Below are 21922 nucleotides of genomic sequence, written 5' to 3'. Positions count from 1 at the left end.
GCATTTCTCTTCAGCCCACGTCTCTGGGTCTCATCCTCATTATTGTCTATTTTTCCCAAATGAAGACACCAAATCAGATCTTCACTTCCATAAGAACCAGATCTGTTAATTCTCAATAGGGAGGAAAGAGGAATGTATCTTCATGATGTCACAGAATGGAAATCTGGCTATTGGTAGTCAGAGAGATGAAAGTTATTAATGAAAACTAGCCAGTTTTCATCAAGACTGAGGGGTTGTTTTTGCCCTGGAACTTCTAGAGCATTGTCTCTGAACACTGTGAAGCAGACATTTGAAGAACACAATTTAATTCAAGCCTTCTCTATTTAAAACAAGAACCCTACAGTTAACTGCTATATGAGTAAAACCAAACCAAACCAAAACAGTCGTTCCTTTATTTTTTTTTTTTTATGGTTGATTTTTATTGTTGTGTGTCTTTCTGAAGGATTTCTGCAGGGAGTATGACGATGTTTTCTGCTTGCTGTGCAACTTGTCTGTCAAAGTCTAGAGCAGTCTTTCCATTTTGGATGAGCAACTGTCAGTACTGTAGTATTCCCCCTGGGGTATTTGGATAGCTCTTGTGTTCTGATGAGCTTCCAAATCCTGGAATTTTTATTTAGAGTACATGGGAAGGAGTAAATAGATCAAAAATATTAATTTTTTTAAGTTACATTTAATTGTGAAGGAAGACAGTAATAATAGTAGTGATGATGATGATGATAATGATTGTTTTAGTCAGGGTTTCCATTGCTGTAAAGAGACACCATGACCAAGGCAACTCTTATAAAGGACAACGTTTAATTGGGGCTGGCTTACAGGTTCAGAGGTTCAGTCCATTACCATCAAGGCGGGAGCATGGCAGGCATGGTGCTGGAGGAGCTGAGAGTTCTTCATCTTGTTCCAAAGTCAAACGGGAGAAGACTGTCTTGCAAGGAACTAGGAGGAGGATCTCAAAGTCCACCCCCAGGGTGACAGACTTCTTCCTTCTAGGCCACACCTCCCAACAGTGCCACTCCCTAGGGGGCAAGTAAATTCAAACCACCACAATGATGTTGGCTGGCAGTGATTGTGAAAGCATCCATTGCTATCATTCTGTCGGTCATTTTCCTGCAGCACTACATCACTGTAGGAGTACACTTCTTTCTGCTCGACCCAATTCTCTTATACCCATGCTCTTTCTTGGGTGAGTGTGTTGACCTAACATTACTTTCTGCCTCTATGTGTATCTTGGCTGCTTTGAACTGCATTTGACGGAGCACAGAGTTATCCAGGTGCAACATTTTATTTACTGGCTATGGAGCAAAATTCAAATGTAATCACTGTGTGGCCTGCCCATTGCTGAAAACCTCTCATTTAATTCTGGAGGGTTTGAGTAAAGAAAGCATCAGAAACTGAGTTGTCTTCTTCCATAGCTTCCCTGTCAGAGGTCCGAGTATGCACGCCAGCCCGTGATTGCTGGAGAAAGGATACAGAGTTATACATGCTAACTGAAGGGTTCATTGTTAAAACCTTTGCTTCTCGCCACATAGGAATAGATTATACATAGTAACCAAAACAGATCATTGTTAAAAGCAAAGCCCATGGAAACACATGGCCACAGGTTAAACCCCAGCTCTGTCTCTGACTGCCTGATTTGAGTAAATCATTTAATTTCTGTGTTCTTTCATGTATTTATCTATAGGGTGGAGTGAGTCGTAATATTGATTTTACAGGACTTAGAAATCATATAGGATTGCAGATATTAAATGATTTTGTGTGTGCAAAGTGTTTAGAAGGCATGGTCTGACATACTATAAACTGTTTCACAGATCCCAAACTGTCACTAGATTGCCACATAGTGAAAATGAAGTATTGGTAAGAGGGAACCTCAACTCGAATTTTCTTGTCCCTATTGATTGACTAACTGATCCATTCAAGCTGTTAATAACTATTTATTGAACAGCAGATACTGTGCTGTCTTAGTTATTGGTCTACGAAGGCGATCAAGGCAAGTCTTATGAAAGAAAGCTTCTAATTGGGGGTTGCCTACCATTTCAGAAGGTTAGACTATTATCATCCTGGTGGAGCACGAGAACACACAGGCAGGCATGGTGCTGGAGAGGTAGCTAAGAAGGTTTACATGCTAATCTGTAGGAGAGAGAGAGAGAGAGAGAGACTGGGCCTGGCATGTGCTTTTGAAATCTCAAAGCCTACCCTATGTGATACCCACTCAAACATCTCTCCAGCCCCATACATTTCCCCAAGATAATACTTATATAGAACAATACAAAAACTCTTAAAAGAGTACAGAAAAAAAGCAAAATGGAAACACCACAAGCAGCTCGTGTTATCGCTATTAGTGCCACACCCACTCCACACACCTCTCAATCTTTCCTAGAAATCTCCACTAGCTTGGGACCAAGCCTTCAAATGTATGACCCTATGAGGACCATTCTCATTCAAACCACCACAGTTGCTAAGCCCTATGGATGCCATGGTAGAAAAAAGAAGCACAGCCCTCACCTTAACGGGGTCCAAACTCTCCCCTCGGAGCCATGAAGATAACAACTATTCAGTTACCCATTTAATAGGACGGGAGTCTCCGGGCTCAATGGGGCATCCTTACAAGAGGCTCAGTAGGTGCGTGGCCTAATGTGGATCTCCGAGGGCTTTCTGAGGATGCTTCTGCTTGAGCTGAAACTTGAAGGATGGAGAAGTACAGCGTCCAAGTAGAGGAAGAACCGCATGCTTTGTCTTATGGATGCATGTAGCTTTTATAGTATTTCTTCACTCACATTGGAAATGATATTGAGATGCTGACTCATTTCATATTCTGATAGATGGATGTTGATGTGTTTATAAAAGATAAAGAGATGGGGGTTATGTTCTATGGGAGTGTGATGAGGTATGGGGGAAGGGGATGTCTCAATAGGCCTATGCCGAGGCATCCCTTCCCCCTGAGGGACTAGCCACACAGGACAGTATAGTATAGAATAGAGTTTATTCAGGGGGCATGGGAGGGGAGTTAAAAGAGTAGTAGAGGCAGAGAAAGGCAGAGAGAGATAAAGAGAGAAAGAGAGAGAGAGAGAGAGAGAGAGAGAGAGAAGAGGTGAGGAGGAGGAGGAGGAAGAGGAGGAGGAGGAGGAGGAAGAGGAGGAGGAGGGGGAGGAGGGGGAGAATAGAGGCCGGCCATGAGCACGTGGAGAGAGGGGAAGGGGAAGGGGAAAGAGAGGAAGCAAGAGAGAGAGGAGGGGGCAAGCAGCCCCTTTTATAGTGGGTCCTTACCTGGCTGTTGCCAGGTAACTAACTGTGGGGAAGAGCATACCTGGCTGTTGCCAGGTAACTGTGGAGTGGCCTTTAGACAGAATGTTAACATATGTGACCATTGTGAATTTAACCCATGCCTAACATTTCCTGTCCTCTAGTGACTCTCAGGTCCCAAAGCAACTTAGAGGGCCCCAAGGAGATTCTAACAGGCAAGCAGAGCCCCTCGATGCTGAGGCTCCCAAGGCAGGCAAGCCTTTATCAGCAGCTCCTGGGTTTGACCTTCAGACTCAGCCACTGGATTCCAGCGTTGACATCCTAGCATCAGAAGAACATTTGAAGCTTGTATGAGTGAGCCATTGATCTGTGCTCCCACACTTGCGGGCTTGCTTGCTTGCTTATCTGTCTATGCTAGCTGGAATATGAGAGTCAGGTAAGTACTGCCAATAACTCACTTTCTAGAGTTTGCATTCAAAGTGGAAATATTTTCATGGGGCCTGAATCAATCCTTCATTTGGACAGATGAACAAGAGAAGAGGTGGGGCGTCAGAGTCGGGAGATCAAAACTGAGTGACGGACAGTGTAGCAGGCCTCTGGGAGAGGAGGAGTTTTGCAGTGAAAGGGAGAGCTGAAGATACTGAGGGGTGAAGAGCGCTTGCTGCCCTGCCTGAAGAGCCAACTCAGGTTCTCAGCATCCATATCAGGTGGCTCACAAAAGCTCCAGGCTGGGGGCACTCACATTCAACACACACACACACACACACACACACACACACGTGTGGTGTGTGTATAAGTAATAAAAAATAAATAAATCTTTAAAATATATTTGTTTTGTTTTGTTTTTTGTTTTTCGAGACAAGGTTTCTCTGTGTAGCCCTGGCTGTCCTGAAACTCACTCTGTAGACCAGGCTGGCCTCGAACTCAGAAATCCACTTGCCTCTGCCTCCCAAGTGCTAGGATTAAAGGTGTGCGCCACCACTGCCCGACTAAAATATAATTTTAAAAAGGAACTGAAACACAGTCACAACATAATGCTGGGGACATAGCTCAGTGGCAGAGTCTTGCTAAGCACGCACAGGATCTGGGCTCAATTCCCAAATACTTCACTAAACAGAGAGTAAATATTCTTTAAAGACCTCAATATATACTTTCACCCTATATCTTCTAAAAGTATTCATGATGTACAACTTGTAGGTCACCGATCAAGCTACTGGAGTATTTAGAACTGGAAAAGCTTCTAGTTTTGTAGAGAGGGGGTCAGAGTGGTCCCTCTCCCTAGTTCACTCTTTGTCTGGAACTCTAGACTTGAGTTTTGAAAATATGAACAAGTGTCACTTGTGCTGGTGAGTTATCAACTTGATCAGTGTTACAGGATGTTTGGTTATTGTATGAAGAAAACCTAACTTTTAGCAAAATATAAAGGCTTAAATCGAAGTTGCATTGATCAGAGGCAGTTAGGTGTGTCTGAAGAGATGCAATTTGGGTGTGCCTCCAAAAGCCCCTGTAGAGAAGAGTGGTAAAGAATGACAAGTTCCTGCCTATTTTAAGGCAGGTTGCTTGGGAGAAGTTGTGTGTTCTTTACTCTATGTCCCGAGGCAAAGTACGCTGGGTGGTCTCGAACTACCTCACCATAAAGGCAAAAAGGCTCAGCCCATACTGACTTGGCTTGGAGCCCCAACCACGGCTGGTTCAGCCTGCCCAGGGTGTAGGGGAGGAGATAGAGGCTTCTTTAATAAGCAATTGGATCTTTGCTAGAGTTCTCTCTTTCTCTCTCTTTTGGCTTAGGAGAGCTTTGACAGAAAAAGCTTCAGGTTAGAGATAGGCCTTTCTCTTTGTTCTCTTTGCAGGAACAACAAAGGGAAGCCGCTGGGAGAGGGAAAGTAGGGAAGTATTCTAGGAAGGAGAGATAAGGAGCCCCCTTGGATTTGGAGGAGCTCAAGAGAAAGGTAGATTAGCTTGGGAGAAAGACACAGATTGAAAGAGATTTCTAAAGAGCTAGTTGTAGAATCTGGCTTGTAAATAGATGTATTGTATATAGTTGACAAAATAAAGCTACCTCCCTGAGCTAGCAGGATTTTAACCTCAGTTTATGCCTCCCATGTTTTTATCGGTATAAATACTAGATAATTGAAATGGATACACATCAGGGGAAAGAGAACCTCACCTGAGAAGATGCCTTCACCAGCTTGGCCTGTAAGGATATATTTAATGATGGATACAGGAGGGCCCAGTCCCCATGAGCAGTACCACCCTTGGGCCAGTGGTACTGGGTTGAATAGGAAAGCAAGCTGAGCAAGCTGCTGGGAACAAGCCAGTGGGCAGAGTTCCTGCATGGCCTCTGCTTCAGTCCCTGCCTTTAGGTTCCCTCTCTGTTTGAGTTCCTGCCTGGGCTTCACTCAGTGGTGGACTGTGATTGAGATATAAGCCACATTAAGTCCTTTCTTCCCCAGGTTGCTTTTGGCCATGGTGTTTCTGGCAGCAACAGAAAGCAAACTAAGGCCACATCCCCAATCTGAATAAAGCTATTGTAAGTTGGCTCTTCACAAGGACGGGAAGCCTCGTGTTGCTGCAGAAGCAAGATGGCCTTTGCCAGTTGGCTTGGGGATCACTTACAGCTGAATGTGTGTGATTTTACCTTAGAGCCACTGCTTTGCAGCAGAGGCAGATCAGAGGTGGGGGTGAAAGACCTCTTACCTGGCGCTCCACAGGTGTTATAATTTGAATAGAAAATGCCCCCTGGAAACTCATGTACTGGGGAGGCTTAAATTGCCAGTTGGTGTGCTGTTTGGAAGTAACTAGGTTGGTTGTGTGTGTGTGTGTGTGTGTATGGGGGGGGGTCTGACTTAATCTAGTCATAGGATGGACTTATTATATTGTCTTAGTGTTTTGTTTTGTTTTTCCTGTTGCTGTGATAAAACACCAGACAAAGTTACAGGACAAAATGTTTCTTTTGGCCCACAGTTTCAGGTTACAGTCTATCACAGGCAAGGAAGATACAGAGCAAGAGCTACATTGTATCCACAGTTAAGAAGCGAGAACTGGGCTGGAGAGATGGCTCAGTGGTTAAGAGCACTGACTGCTCTTCCAGAGGTCCTGAGTTCAATTCCCAGCAGTCACATGGTGGCTCACGACCATCTGTAATGGCTATCTGATGCCGTCTCTTGCTATGTATGTCTGACAGTGTACCCACATATATGAAATAAAATATGGCCAGAGAGAGAGTGGGGCCGGAAGAAAACAAATAAAGAGTGTGTGGGGGGGGGAGTGGAGAACCCTGAATGCTTGCTATTGCTTAGCTCACGTTCTCTCTTTTATACAGTCCAGGATCCCACAAGCAAGAAACAGTCTCCTTCACAAATAAGATGGAGTCTTCCCACAGCAATTACCATTGTGACAGGTCAACATAGTGCAGAGGTTCTTCCATCTTGGATTCTTGCTGAGGTCATTGGGCCTAACTACAATTTGATCTCTTAGATTGTAAGCCCCATGAAAAAATTACCCAACTCTATTCTAGAAACCAGAGGTCAAAGGGTCCCAGGTAATTTAAGATAACACAGGTTAAGCTGTCTGCTTATGCAGCACTCCCTCCAGCTAACTGCTTATCTTAGCTTCTGTGAAACTGCTTGTTTATGTAAGGTCTCCCCTTGCAGCTGCCAAGAGAGCTAACAGGATGAGGCTTTTGCCTTTAAAAACTTCTTACTCTAAATACTCAATTGCTACACTTGGGTCCCAAATACCTAAGTAGAGTCCCAGCTAGCTGGAATAAAGACTCAGTTGGCTACAAACCGTGTCTGAGTGGTCATCTCTGGTGAGTTCCCCCTAAAACATAGAAATAATTTCCCATAGACACACCCAGAAGCCCATCTCTCAGGTGACTCTCGATCCTGTCAAGTTGACCACACTAACCATCACAAATAAGATGGTTTGGTTGAGTGATGATGAAAACTGGGTAGGGCTGAGTTGGAGGATGTAGGTCCTTAAGGAACTCACAGAGGCTTAGCCCTTTCTTGTATTCTTTAGCTCTGTCTCATGTCCACCATGATATGGGCTGTTCCACAATCCACTCCCAACCATAGTAGGGTGAAATTGTGAGCAGAAGAAATTCTTTCTCCTTTAAGTTGTCTTGGCCCAGTATTGGTCTCAGTGATGACAAAACAGACTAAGGTGTGGGCACACATATCCCTCTAGCAATTGGTAAACCACTGAAGGCAGGAGACAGACTATTAATCACCTTATCCTCCATCATTGGGTCAACACATTCTTTTGTACATAATGGAAGGCACTCCAGTTGTGAGATCAGGCCGTAGAGTCAAAGAGATAAGAATTCTAAACACAGGAGCTGGACGTGACCATGAGTGTGCAGAGCTGTAATTATGTATTCACCATTTGGCACATATCCGAACTTCTGAACTTGTAATGTCTCGCTTTTAGTCCAGTGTCAGCTTGTCCTTTCAAAGGGGCATGGGGGGCTCTGATTGGCAACATCGAAATCATATGGATGCCATGCGGCTAAGTGCATTTGTCAAGCAAAGCACTCAACAATACATTCAGCCATTAGGAGGTGTTATCACTGGGCTGTGCAGCCCGTGCTTGGAGAAATGTGTTGAATTGTTGAATGTTGAATTTTTCACATGCATTGATTGCTCAGGTAAGATGACACGGGGTAAGGGGAAGCTGGCTTCAGGAGCAGGCCCCGCGTGGGTGGGGAGACTCAGCTCAGCTCATGTCAGCTCCATTCACAGACAGGCTGACCTTCCTAGGCTCAAGCCCCAGAGGCAGCACACTTTCGAAGTTCCAGAATGAGCCTCCCTGGCTCAGATAGGGACCTCGAATCTGTGCTCACCCCATTGCTGTGACCGTTGGTGACATGGATAAAGCCAAGGCCCTGTCCCCAATGTCCACCCGATGCTGCCATAGGTGGAGTGGACTCATTGGCTCTGGACTTGCTAAGTTCTGGAACAGAAGGAGAGCAACTTTCAAACCTAATGGACCAAAATTGGAGCTGGTACCTCAGAAAAAGCTCTGAGGCATGCGTTCCAGAAGGTGACTGCCGTGTTGTCAATATTCTAGATCCCCAGTTCAGTGCTGTTTGATGAAATCCTAGTTGTGGGGGATGCTGGGGACTTCTTTGGTTCAAGCTGAGCAATTACAATTTCCTAGGGGTGGGGGTGAGGGTCCCAGAAAAACCAAACATAAGAAAGTCTGACCTAGGTCCAAACCTGTTCCATTTAGAATTGTGGAAAGCACTGGCCCTGGGCTTAGTTATTGAAATTAATGTATCATATGCCATTCTATCAATGGTATAAACATGTGTGTCAGGAAGAAGAAATCTTGGGTTTTTTTTGTTTGTTTGTTTGTTTTGTTCTGAGACAGGTTTTCTCTGTGTATCCCTGGCTGTTCTGGAAGTTTCTCTGTAGACTGGTCTTGAACTCACAGACATCCACCTCCCTCTGCTTCCTGAGTGCTGGGATTAATGGTGTGCACCACCACCGTCAGGCAGAAATTTTGTCTTAGCTTGTAATCGTAAGGAAACTAGGAAAGGGAGGCTGGGTATGGAGCACACGCCTTTAATCCCAGCACTTAGGAGGCAGAGGCAGGTAGTTAGCTGGTTCCTGACTATCTAGGGCCACATAGTGAAACCATGTCTCAACAACAACAACAACAACAACAACAACAACAACAACACACACACACACACACACACACACACACACATACACACACACACCACAAAACAGCCTAGAAAAGTAAGGGATGAAGGAGGGTTACTTTCTATTTAGCTAACAGGAACTAGGGCTTGCAGACTTCTCTTCTCTGCAGAGTCGTGTGTTGCTTGCTTCACGAGAGACACTGTGCTCATGGTTTGAGAGATAGGAGTGCAGTGTCAGGGGAGGGCATTGGGGCTGTGGCAGCTGAACCACTGACATGTCTTGTGTGGCCTGTGGGGGATGGGGTGGCAGTCCCTGCAGACCCTCCCAGACCTCCTTTCAGCAGCCAGGACACTGGGCCAAGGTGTGTTTGCTCCTGACGATGCGATCTGTAGCTCCTGGAAGCTACATCAGTAGGAGGTTGGAGAGGAGGAGATGCCGACCTGGTCTCCAGCCCATTGTGGAGAGCTCCGGCTCATCTCGGTGGCTCTGGTTCTTTTTGGAGTTCATTTCACACCTGGCTTTTCCTTGCCAAGTACCTGCCAGGCTCACTGTAGCAGACAGTGAAGCAACCGACATGCGTAGAACGTCGGAGGAGTTCTTACTACAGCACAACAGACATGCGTAGAACGTCGGAGGAGTTCCTACTACAGCACAACAGACATGCGTAGAACGTCGGAGGAGTTCCTACTACAGCACAACAGACATGCGTAGAACGTCGGAGGAGTTCTTACTACGGCACAAGATCCAGTCCTTAAAACAAAAGACTTTGACTCCTCCCTGGTGGTTTTGCCTCTCGGGTTAAAGTCCCGATGGAGTTAAACATACAGAATTTAAAGCCGATAATAACCCGGATGTATCTTTCCCACTATGTGACCTGAGGCAAAGTATCTGCCCACTAGAATGAGCCTCTTCTAGGAATATTGCAATACGACAAAGGTAAAATCACGGAACAAGGGCCAGTCTCCAAGAGTAGAATGGCTTCTCTTTCTTGGCTGCCAGGTTTGGGGAATTCAGTGGAGAACATGGCAAGATAATTCCCTTTCTGATCCTACACAGGCTTTAGGATAAAAGGAAGTTAGCGGGAATGTCCTCAACGACCTCTGGCCTTACTAAGGTAGAAGGAGTGACTTTATCTTGGTGCTGTGTGGGGCCAGAGTAACACGCAGAAGTGGGATTTTCTTAGTTTAAATCTGAAATGTTTTATCTCCCATGTTTTAAGCATCTGCACTCCAGGTATTAGGAGCAATTTCAAAAACCCAAGGATCCTTTAAGGAGTGGGAAGCTGGGAGAGCGTGATACTTTGTTTCCAACTTCTGCCGCTATCTGCTTCCTGGTTCTTGTACGACCCCTTCCTGCTCCTGCTGCCACAGATTGAGCCATTCTGCCGAGACTTTCTGCTATGACCCGCGCATACCCTCTGCAACAGCGAGGCAAGATAGTAAACCTTCCCCAAACTGGGTTATTAGGTTGGACATTTTTGGTCACAGCGGCCCAATAGTAACTACTAATAATACAGAGTCCCAGAAGCAATGACAGCCACACTGAGACAAGGGGCCAGGCAGGGTGCTTGCGGATCTCTACAAGAAAGGACCGCGTGCGTGCAAACCCAGGGGGTCAGAACCTGATGGTTCTCATCCTTGTTCTAGGTCACATCACAAAGGCCAAGCGCTGACCACGTTCCTGACATTGGTGGATCTTGTATCTAAAGTGGCAAGTCCGAAGGAAGACTGCAGAAGGCCAGAGTCCGGACAAGGAGGCCAGCCGGGCAAAGAGGCCGAATCAGAAGCCAACGAGACTCCCAAGACTTCCAGGCTGGAGTGGAAAGGAAGTGTTTTGCTGCTAGAGGCAAGGCAGGAAACAGAACAGACCTGTGTTAGGTGTGAGCCAGTGGAGGCCCTGGAGGAGCCTGGTGAGGCGAGAGTAGGCTGCAGGCCTATGGTGGATCTCTGTGGAACCCGTGCTTCCTTCCTCTCTGCCCTACAGAGCATGTCTGTCTCCCAGGACTGCGGTGCTGGAGGGGATCGAGAGGGCCAGAAGGCCCTTTATCCCGTTGATAACCCGACTTTGGTCTTCAGTGTTCCTGGGAGGCTACTTGGAGGGTGGGTATCTTGTTTTAAAAGTGTGCCTGACAGATTGGGAAACAGCGCACACGTGCGTTTTGTTTGGTTTGGTTTGCTTCGTGAGACAATGCTTCACTACGAGGTTCTAAACAGCTTGGGAATGATTCAGTGGCCTACTCTGGCCTCAAACGCAGGTTTCGCCTGCTTCTTTCTGCCTGAGGCGTGCTGGGATTATAGGTATAAACCACACCACATCTGGCCTCGGAGCCTATTGTTTTTGTTAGAGTTCTTGTTTGTTTGTTTGAGCCTAGGGCCTTAAGAATGCTAGGTTAGCCTTCCATCCTTGAGTCAAACTCCTGGCCTTGTGATGTTTTTCTAAAGGATAAAAATCTGTTTTCAAAGCTTCCTGCTCCTCCCTCTGGACCAAGTTCAGACTGTGACAGTGCTGTGTCCCTTTGTCCTAACATTGGGCATACTTGGGAGGATAAGATGGACCAGGTCCTAGGTGAGACCTGTGCTTCCTTTCCCTGCAGGCCTGTTCTTGTTTGTTTGTTTGTTTGTTTTTTTTGAGACAGGGTTTCTCTGTGTAGCCCTGGCTGTCCTGGAACTCACTCTGTAGATCAGGCTGGCCTCGAACTCAGAAATCTGCCTGCCTCTGCCTCACCCACGCCTGGCTTGCAGGCCTGTTCTTGCCCTCTTATTTTTTCAGAGTGTGGGAGGCAAAATGAGATTATTAAGGATTTTGAGATGACTTTTGTGGACCACTGAACCATGACGCAGGAGCTCCCTGAGTACCATGTGACCAGGGTGGCCTATCCTTCCCTGGTCTTCCCACACAGATGGTGGGGACATTTCTGAGGCAGAGTACCAGCTGAAGGCAGGAAACACGGGCTCTTCCTCCAGATCGGGCTCTTTTCCTGCCTCCCTCCAGTCTTGGCCTTGTCTGTATCTCACAGGAAAAGATTCCAAAAAGATGCCATCCCGTCAGTTAGCATTCAGGTGCCCTTGATGCCCGCCTAGGGTTTCCCATGAAAGCACACAGGACATCCAGGGGTGTAGCTTGGTGGTAGCACGTTAGCCCACCATGCACATAAACATAAATTTTAATTTTTAAAAAATTTTTGGGGCGTGTATTTGGGTTGTATGGAGGTCAGAGGTTTCAGCCCTCACCTGCCACATGGTTTGAGACAGGGTCTTATCTCTGCTGCATCCTCCAGGCTGGCTGGCCTACAAGAGTCCAGAATTTCTGCTGTCTCTGCCTCCCAACTCACTATAGGAGTGTGTGTGTGTGTGTGTGTGGGGGGGGGGTTACAGATGTGTGTACCATCGAGAGTCTGTGTAGGATCCCTAGCAAGGCAAAACTAAGCGGCCAACAGGCCAAAGAAGGAAGGGAGGGAAACCATCTGTGGTACGCCATGAACGCTTCCTGTGTTCACAGCAGGTCAGAAGAGCGTGGAGCCTGTTAGTGCCGGAGCCTGGTCTACAGCAGGAGTCTTGCTGAGATGGCCTGGAAGTCTCCTTTGGTGTGTTCGTGTGCAAAATTTCCAGGTGACCCGGCTCAAAGTGTTCTTTCTTGAGAAGACAATATCAGTCAGAGGAAGAAGGAAACAGAGAGGCACCCCTTCCCATTCTTCACCCCCCACTGTCTCCACACTACTCCCCCACTACTTACCCCCCACTATCTCCCCACTATTCCACTTCCCCAACCCCACTACCCCCCTCCCTCCTGCTACCCCCTACCCCCACTCTCTTTTTCCCCTGCAAGCTAAACTAGGCATACATACATACACACTGATCCTGTACAATACTTGGCTCCGAGGTGGGGGATGAGCTGGAGACGGTTCCGACTCACGGGTATAAAGGACGCCCTTGTGCAGAGAGGTTTGTGTCAAGAGCCCAAGGACCCTTCTGTTGGGTAAACACCTTACGGAGCTACTTCCCTCTTGGCTCCGAGCCCAATGTGTTTTTCCATCTCTTTCTACTTATCAAAAGTCTATCCAGGTGGCTGGAGAGATGGCTCATTGGGTAAGAGCACTGACAGCTCTCCCTTAGGTCCTGAGTTCAAATCCCAGCAACCACATGGTGGCTCACAAACATCTGTAATGAGATCTGATGCCCTCTTCTGGGGTGTCTGAAGACAGCTACGGTGCATTTACATAATAAATAAGTAAATCTTAAAAAAGAAAGAAAGAAAAAGTTTGCCCAGCTGTCAAGACCACACTTTTTCAATAATCTTTATTTACATTTTTGACAATATTCTTTTTTGACCCCTTGATTCTCTTTTCCTATTTATTCCAACACATTCTAACATGTCTTTTTACTAACTCATCATCTATTTAGCTGTGTACCCAATACACACATTACCTTCACTTTGAATCTGATCACATGTTCTCTAACACGGACTGCCTCTACCTCCATGTGTTGATTACAGACAGATGGAGTCTCTGGCCTTATTATGGTGGCATCCAGCCTGGTGGCAGAGAGACTTCTCTTTTGCTAGCTTCTGAAGACACGGATTGCTTGTGACTCATCTCTGTCTCCTTCAGCAGCAAGTACAGCCTCCTCCTGTCTTCTCGGTAAAAATATCTCTGCGATGAAATGGAACACAATGCAAGTTCAGTAGCAGACTGCGGACAAGTGACATAAAACTGGGATACGATGCTGGACAAGCGTTTGGCAAGTTCCGGGAGTTTGTTATAGTAGGGTTTTGGTAACCACAGACGTCATTGTCCTGTGTTTATGGTTGTCTCCTTAGCATTACAACATAGATATTCACCAGGGGTGAGCTATTCCCAGCCAGTTTTTCTATTTCTGTTCAGCTTTTTACAATTGCTTTTTATTAGTTATTCTTTCAGGATGTCTTGGAGAGCAGCCCCATAAAAATTATTAGTGCCAGCCATTCGGGAGCTCTTCACAGTTTATGAGATGCGTGGGTGGCAATGAAGTTTTTTTTTTTTTTTTTTACAGCATCTTTCTGTTGTCTTATGACTGTTCTAAGTGCCATTCTGTTTTGAAGAGAGACAGAGAGAAAAAAAAAGACAAATTTCTAAGAACATCACACACTCCAGGTCTGGCACAGTGCCGAGGGCGCCGTCCCACCTTGAGGATAATACTCCCCTCTGTTGCCATCAAACCGCTCCAGTGATGGTGACATCTGTCTGCCTCTGGCGTTGCTTTCATTTGTCCTGGGCTTGGTTTCTCTCTCCCATCTTTACGCAGCCCCTTTCTTGTCTTCTGTGTCACACACACAGTCTGGATGTTCACCCTGTTCAGTAGTACCGTCACCCCGGGCTCCCTTCTTGACTTCTGGGCTGGGAAATAGTGTCTTTAATCTCCTTTTCCTCTGTCTCTGTAGATGATGGCTGGATACCAGCAGATGCATACATATTCTGTTTCTGACTTCTCTGTACCCCAGACTCACATACTCAGATGTGCTCAGATGTGGCCTGGATATCTCCTGGGCACCTTAAACTTTTTTCAAAAAAAAAAAAACTTAATTCTTAAGTTTTTCCTCTCAAAAACTGTTCTACTCAGTTTTGCCAACCCTGTCATGAGAAGTGGTGTTGTCTTGTGTTCAGTTACTCAACCCCAAACCCTAGTTGTGGTCTAAGACCCCCTTCCTATGAGGCCTGGGTTGATCCAAGGCTTTCTCTGAGGCCCTGATGTATGGAGAAGGAATATAGCTCTTTCTCCAAATCAGGGAACATGTTTAGCAGAGCCAGTGATGGCCTGGGTCTCGGGGAAGCTATGGCTTCTGATAACTCAACTCTTCTCACTACGAGGGCCTACAGTTATCATTCCCGAGGCCACTGTGTGCTTGGTCCATAAAGTTCTTGGGATGTCCTGTGGCCCCCTTGTGTAACATTGTTTGATTGGCTTCTCATTGACTTCATCCCATGACAGTTTTTTTCTGACCATGTCCCATTTCTCCTTCAAAATAGAATATAAGACATCATACTTCTAAATAAACTTGCTTGGCATTAGACATAGGTTGGACAAGACTTCTGGAGCCCATGTGCTCTATCTTCTTTCTCCCTGGTCTCTTGAACCTTCCTCCTCAGGACCCTGTTACCGGTCTGGGTCAAACTGGCACCTGCATACAGAAGAAAGAGTCAGTATGGCTGTAAACAGACAAGCCAGGAGGACCACCTGAAGGAAGAGGCAGAACATGGGACAGCTGGATTCTAAAGAGTACTTTTATCTCCTTAGATACGATGCCTGCTTCTAAATTCTAGTTCTTGCAGTGTTTTGCTAAAGTGCATGTAAAAAAATTGTTTACCTTCATTAAGAAAATCTTCCCTAAAATCTGGCTCTGAAAGAGGCCCCGTAGATTTAAAAACATGGAAAAGTGTTGGTAAACATTTCAAAACAGAATATCACCTCCAAGGGCCAAGTGGTTTCCTGTTGTTGCTGGGTTTCACTGTGAGGTTGGCTTAGAGGTTGTTTAGATCCACAGCAGAGCATTCATTCACTTGTGACTAAACAGCCCTGAAAACATGGTCAGTTCACTCCAAAACAGATGCAGGGATCAAAGACAAAAATAAAAAACCAAAGGTAGAGATAGAGGCTCAGAGGACCAGAAATGGCTCAGGTCTTACACTACTTTCAATTCTTTTTATTTTTTATTTTTTTTATTTATTCATTGATTATATGTAAGTACACTGTAGCTGTCCTCAGACACTCCAGAAGAGGGCGTCAGATCTCATTACGGACGGTTGTGAGCCACCATGTGGTTGCTGGGATTTGAACTCAGGACCTTCAGAAGAGCAATCAGTGCTCTTAACTGCTGAGCCATCTCTCCAGCCCCTACTTTCAATTCTTGAGGCCTCAGAGGACAAGAGAAAAGTTCTCTCTCTTATAAAAATTAATAAAAATAGCTTCTACCCATTTAGCTGACTCTGTGTGTGTGTGTGCGTGCACATGCATGCGTGTGCATGCACACACACATGCATACAACAGGGAGTGTGGCAGGAGAAGCCCCAGGTCCAGAAAACTGCCTGATGACTCTGCTGCCTAGTTTTGTGTGTCAATTTGACACAAGCTAGAGTCACCAGAGACGAAGGAGCCTCAGTTGAGGAAATGCCTCCAGGAAATCCAGCTAGCTGTAAGGCATTTTTTCTATTAGTGATCAACAGGGGAGGGCACAGTTCACTGTAGGTGATACTTTCCCAGGGCTGGTGGTCCTGGGCTCTCTAAGAAAGCAAGCTGAGCAAGCCAGGGGAAGCAAGCCAGTAAGTAACACCTTTCCATGGCCCCTGCATCAGCTCCTGCCTCCAGGTTCCTGCCCTGCTTTGAGTTTCTGTCCTGACTTCTTCCAGTGATGGACTATGATCTGGAAGTGTAAGCTGAATAGACGCTGTCCTCCTGGCTTGCCTTTTGGTCTCAGCTTTTCCATTTCCGTTTCCTTGAAGCAATTAACTCCAGACTGAGACAGTGACAAGGCATCTGAAGCGTTCCTCACCTTCAGGTCCCTTTTCTCTTTTCCCTCCCATCCTTCCTGTCTACACATCAGGTTTTACAAGCTCAAACTTCCAAACCTAATTCCTAAATAATCTCTTGTATACTGACAGGGCAGTGAGCCCCATCTGAGTTAAGACAGAGCAGCTGTTATTGACAAATTGTCTTACGATGTTTTATCCCAAACGGCCAACCCTGGACTATGGGATCTGGCCTTCCCATAGGAGACCCAGCATGTCCTTAATCCCTGTCCTGGGTCAAAAGGACCCTCTGTGTGACAAGAAGGAGGACAACACAGCCTGAGATATAAATACAAAAGGTAAAAACTAAAATCAAGGTGCTGACATTCCTTAGTGAGACTTAAAGCGTTCCTCTAGTTTATCTCTTCTCTCAACTTCCTGGAGCTACAATGATGTTTATGTTATGATTTTAATGGTTTGTTTTGTCTTAATTTTAATAAAGTTTGTATGATATACAACACTAGCATACTAACAGAAAAGGCTAACACTTTAAGGTTGACAGATTTCAACAATAACAACATCAAGAACTAAAGGGCAATTACAGCTGCTGCCACAAGGGAGCTGTTCAGGTGGGTTCTGTTGAGTTTTACTGCCTAAAGGCAGGCTTTCCCCTTTAGATAAAAGTTACTTATGTATATGCCTTTCTACACACACACACACACACACACACACACGCACACGCACACGCACACACACACAAACTTAAAGGATTTTCAAGATATGTTTGACCTCTTTAAACACAAACAAATACTAAAATGTGTTTTTTTTTTCTTAAAGATTTATTTATTTATTTATTTGTTATATGTAAGTACACTGTAGCTGTCCTCAGACACTCCAGAAGAGGGAGTCAGATCTCGTTACGGATGGTTGTGAGCCACCATGTGGTTGCTGGGATTTGAACTCCTGACTTTCGAAGAGCAGTCGGGTGCTCTTACCCACTGAGCCATCTCACCAGCCCCCTAAAATGTGTTTTTAAGGACCCAAATACAGGGCTTCTGCCCTATCTTCTAAAGTAATTGCCACCCTCCTCTGTCCAGCTGTACTGGCCTAAAATCACAAAATAATAGTTAAATATTAATATTTTTTTACAATTAAAAAGCTATGCAGGCCATCCCAATCAATTTTATTTTTTAAAACAGTGGAAGATCTATCTACGTGATTATTATGTCTCATAATATTAAAACATGAAAAATGATAGATAAAAATTTTAATAAATAAGGATTTGTATATAAAGATTAAGACAAAAATATGTTTACGCAGTGTGATGGTTTCTATATGCTTGGCCCAGGGAGTGGCACTATTAGGAGGTGTGGTGTTGTTGGAGTAGGTGTGTCACTGTGGGTGTGGTCTTTAAGACCCTTCTCCTAGCTGCCTGGAAGCCAGTATTCTGCTAGCAGCCTTCAGATGAAGATGTAGAACTCTCAGCTCCTCCTGAACCATGCCTGCTTAGCTGCTACCATGCTCCTGCCTGGATGATAAAGCCTGAATCTCTGAACCTGTAAGCCAGCACCAATTAAATGCTGTCCTTATAAGAGTTGCCTTGGGCTGAGCGGTGGTGGCACAAGCCTTTAATCCCAGCACTTGGGAGGCAGAGGCAGGCGGATTTCTAAGTTCGAGGCCAGCCTGGTCTACAAAGTGAATTCCAGGACAGCCAGGGCTATACAGAGAAACCCTGTCTCGAAAAAAAAAAAAAAAAAAAAACAAAACAAAAAAAAAACAACAACAAAAAAAAAAAACAAAAAACCAAACCAAACCAACCAAACAAACAAACAAAAAAAAAAGAGTTGCCTTGGTTGGTCATGGTGTCTGTTCACAGCAGTAAAACCTTAGCTAAGACAGATTAAGAGAAATATATGTTTACACAGTGAAAAAAAAAAACCAAAAAAAAACTAAAGGCTTTTTTAAGTGATAAAGAGCCGAATAAGTTATTTAAGGTATATAGAAGATGGTATACGGTAATATAGTGAATAAGAATTAAAGATAATGTATATGATGTTTGTTTCTAAGGTCTAAGATTAGCAATTACAAAGTGACTAGGTAACTGTATGTCAAATCAAGGTTAGATGCTTCTCAGGTGGTGGCTTGCACGACTCTCTTTAACTCTACCAGGCTATCACCCACCATTCCTGTCTGTGTGTCATTGGTGGCTGTCTCAGAGTTTCTATGGCTACGATGAGACACCATGACCAAAAGCAAGTTGAGGAGACTTGCTTCCACGTCATAGTTCATTACTGAAGGTAGTCAAAAAAGGAACTCTCTCTGGGCAGGAACCGGGGTGTGGCAGCTGATGCAGAGGCCATGGAAGGGTGCTGCTTACTGGCTTGTTCCCCACGGCTTCTAATAGAAACCACCAATCCAGGGATGGCCCCACCCACAATGGGCGGGGTTCTTCCCCATCAATCACTAATTAAACAAATGCCCTACAGACTTGCCTACAGTCAGCTCTTAAATGGAGGCATTTTCTCAATTGCTTTAGCTTGTGTCAAGTTGACTTTAAACTATCCAGCACTGTGGGTCCGTATGGATGCGTTGTCATCTGAATGATCCATAAAGCTTTTGGGGTCTAGCAGGGATTTAGTGTACAGCTTTTCAAACATTCCTTACTTGAGTCTTCCAGTTTCTAATCACCCACAGGTTACCCCATTGGGCGGCCATTTCCTGGGATACAGTAAAACCTGGTGCCCTGGTTCTGGAATGAACTGAAATCCCCATTGGGTGGGGGTGCTCCTTGGTTCTGAAGAACTCTGTGCCCGTGTGGACGACCTGAGGCCCTGGTCTCCGTAGAACTGGCTTGCTCTTGGTTTAAACGTTCCCAGGAGTGAGAGTTTTCTTCTATGTTGTACTGCCTCAGGTTACTCCCTTCCATATTGCCAGGGAAGGGCCCTCAAGAATCTTCCCACTCTTTCTTCTCCCAGATGTATGGCCTTTTGTTTGCTTCCTGGGGTCCCTGAGCTGCTCCTTCCACACCGAGGGGGAGTAGGGAACTGCCATGCAATGCTTAGGATAGTGCTTGCCACACATGCACGGGGACCTCAGTTTGGTTCCCTGGCATGCACATAAATAAGCCAGGTCGTGTAGCACACATCTATAAACCTGGTGTGGATGGGCCAGAGATGGGAGGACCCTGGAGCTTCTTGGCCAGCCACTGAAACTCCTCAGTGAGTTCTAGGTCCAGTAAGGGACCTTGTCTGAAATGAAACAATATAATAGAGTACTAGATAGATGTCTAAGATAATAGATACCTAAAGACAGAAGAGCACTAGAGAGTGACACCCAACGTGTGCATCATATTCACCCACTGGCCGCTGTGTTGAAATATCACTATTGTGTGAGATACCTTGGGATGAAGAAAGAGTTGATGAGTCGCATCCTGTGCTAGTGTTTTCGCCAGTGCCTGGGTGGGGAAGTGAAGCTCAAACCTGGGCTCTGAGAACCCAAGAAGATGGACTCCATTGTGGCTTCAGTGAGATCAACGATGGGTAATGGACGAGGCACCAACGTTTCAGCTCTGCTGTATCCTCGCTTTCCAGATATCAGGTTATTTCCCTACATGCAAAAAGCTGCTCAGCTCTGGGTTTATGAAATTCAGTAAAATATACAACTGTAAGAGCAAAGGTTACTCTGCTCCTTTGGAATGGGTTCTGGCAAGCCATCTCAGATAAAGACACAAATGTGTTCTTTGTTCGTTTCCATGAACGGGCATTGTACTGCTCTGAGACCCAGTCTACATCCCCAAAAATAAGAATGCGTGTTTCTGATAGGTGTTGGCTTTGCAAAACTGGGTAAATAAGACCCACATTTCCTATAACCCATGAGCACACAAGCAACGCATTCTTCGGCTCAGGATGGAGACATTTATTTTTGGCACTCTTGGTTCTCTCTGTATTAGCTTCACAGATTTTCTTCTGTCAGATGTCGATGTTGGATGGCCCTAAATAAAGGATCCAGAGAAAGGGAGGGACTGATGTTCAGCTATGAATCCCTGTAAATATTTATGAGACGCTTATACCATCTTTGGAGATTTATTTTGGAAAGTGTGTGTGTGTGTGTGTGTGTGTGTGTGTCGCTCCTCTTTAAATGGTGGGTGATGGTGTTCGTTTGGTTTTTGTGATGCTATGCCAAAACGTAAATGGTCCCTCTTTATCTGTATGACTCCTCTCCTTGCAGAACAGAGAGCCTTGCACCGTGAAACCAGTGACCCAGGCACCACACCAGATGGATGCTTTACAGGGCCAAGCAGGAAATGAAGACGGGAGACCCTGCAACACTGTGCTTATAATTTGTCTTCTAAACTCGTTGATATTTGCTCTCCATGTTGAGATATTGGAAGAGGTTGGTGCTCTGTTCCCTTGGGTGGATCAATCTAGTTATGTGACTTTTTTTTCATAGCAGACTTAGCCTGGTCAGGGCTGGTACCACCTTGAGGTACCACACACACACACATAAGAAGGCCAATTGTGGTCCTCTCAACTATCACTGTCTGAAACTGTGAGGTTAAAATGAACATCTTTTCTTCACGTTAGCTAGTCTGCATAATGGTGTTGTTATCAGTAGGGAGTGGCAAAAGGTGGGTTCCTTGTATAAAAATTAATCATTGCAGGGTGGCACCGGTGGAATATTGAACCAAGCATGGTAGTGTGTAAGCCTGGGACTCATTTAACTGTACTGGTTATAGGCCAGAAGCTGGCCTGGCCTATGTCCTTATTTCAAAATCTTAAAATATGGCTTCTTCAGGGATGACAAACCATTGTGAATCTGCCTGTTGCTGTGTGACGAGCAGGCAAAAAGAACAACCCACTTCTAGTTACTCAGGCTGATTGTCCGAACAATCGAAGGAGGAAACCAAGCTTTTCACAGAATTGAGAGAAGAGAGGATGTGAAGACAGGGTCCAAGTGTAAGCAAACGTGAAGAAATTGTCTTAGCAGATAGACATGTAAAGACAGCGTCTTCATGTAAGGGTTTCCCCTGATGATGTTGTCTAACTTAAACTCAGAGTCTTTCAGGCAGGGACTTCAGAATCACTTCGAAGTATCAGCCCCAAATATTTATAGATCTGTACTAAGCCATACAAGCATTTCAGTGCTGCTCGTTCTGTCGATGCCTGGGGTCCCCACAGACACCTGGGGGCCACATAACTGGCACAGTTCCAGGGTCTGCTACAGATTCAGCTTCTTCACTCTCCAGTGGAAAAGTAGACTAATTAGTAACTAAACATTTTAAAATGTTTTCATTGTTTCAAATTAGCGAATGTGAGACACTAGTAGGCTATTTTGAGGAAGTATGTTTCTGTGGCTCTCCCTCTTCCCTACCGACCCTGCTCCCCACTAATCTACTCTTTGTAGCCTCCCTGCCAGACTCCTTTCCTCTTCCAAGTCCCATTTGTGATTTTGCCCATCCCCGGCCCATTCTCCTCCCCTATGGCTCTGCTCTCTCCATCTCCTTATGGCCAGATAAACAAGTAAAACGGAAGCACCAGGGCAGAACTAGAAGGAG

The 21922-nt window shown here is 45.4% G+C and overlaps 2 long non-coding RNA genes across 8 annotated transcripts; one reads left to right on the top strand and one right to left on the bottom strand.

The window, feature by feature from the left end:
- Nucleotides 1-1233: 1233 nt before the first annotated feature.
- Nucleotides 1234-3321, bottom strand: Gm32365. 4 transcript variants are annotated; one of them, XR_380829.2, is made up of 4 exons: nucleotides 3302-3321; nucleotides 2500-2809; nucleotides 2027-2124; nucleotides 1234-1452 (listed from the first exon to the last, which is right to left on the bottom strand). It is a non-coding gene; the product is annotated as a predicted gene, 32365 (long non-coding RNA). The 4 variants fall into 4 exon arrangements; XR_872067.1 differs by having other exon boundaries at nucleotides 2557-2809; XR_380830.2 differs by having other exon boundaries at nucleotides 2603-2809.
- Nucleotides 3322-9635: 6314 nt separating this feature from the next.
- Gm32319 lies at nucleotides 9636-13868 on the top strand. 4 transcript variants are annotated; one of them, XR_001779696.1, is made up of 5 exons: nucleotides 9636-9827; nucleotides 10538-10768; nucleotides 10875-10990; nucleotides 12393-12499; nucleotides 13501-13868. It is a non-coding gene; the product is annotated as a predicted gene, 32319 (long non-coding RNA). The 4 variants fall into 4 exon arrangements; XR_380828.1 differs by having other exon boundaries at nucleotides 10538-10990; XR_001779698.1 differs by having other exon boundaries at nucleotides 10538-10990; nucleotides 13498-13868.

Source organism: Mus musculus, chromosome 10 (assembly GCF_000001635.26).
Source record: "Mus musculus strain C57BL/6J chromosome 10, GRCm38.p6 C57BL/6J".
In the NCBI taxonomy this organism is placed as follows: Eukaryota; Metazoa; Chordata; class Mammalia; order Rodentia; family Muridae; genus Mus; species Mus musculus.
Note: the sequence above shows the minus strand (reverse complement) of the source record. Positions and strands in the feature narration are given on the sequence as shown.